Source organism: Sinocyclocheilus grahami, unplaced genomic scaffold (genome assembly GCF_001515645.1).
Source record: "Sinocyclocheilus grahami isolate Dianchi unplaced genomic scaffold, SAMN03320097.WGS_v1.1 scaffold39.1, whole genome shotgun sequence".
Taxonomy (NCBI): domain Eukaryota; kingdom Metazoa; phylum Chordata; class Actinopteri; order Cypriniformes; family Cyprinidae; genus Sinocyclocheilus; species Sinocyclocheilus grahami.
This window is the reverse complement of record NW_015505218.1, coordinates 1,895,427-1,895,764: the sequence shown is the minus strand read 5'-3', so window position 1 is coordinate 1,895,764 and position 338 is coordinate 1,895,427.

Sequence of the window (338 nt, the reverse complement as noted above, 5' to 3'; positions counted from 1 at the left end):
TGTTAATGAGCTCTGCTGACCCCGCCCCTCTCTTCCGAGCTGCTCTCGCTCTCTGAGTACTGCTTACATGCATTCATTGTGAAACTGGCTAATTAGCACATTATTAGGAAAGGCGATTTGCAAAGATGCAAAGATTAAAACTTACACTTCTTCTGTAGATGAAGCTGGATCACGAATGATTTGCGCGAACATAGACGCATTTATGTAGATCGGGGAGCATTTTCTTCAAAAACAAACATAATCCACTGCGTCTTCAGTGGCTCAGATGTCGGGAGTAAATGACGACTGCTGTGTTCATTATTACATCCAACAACAGAACACCTCAATCGCTTAGGAGT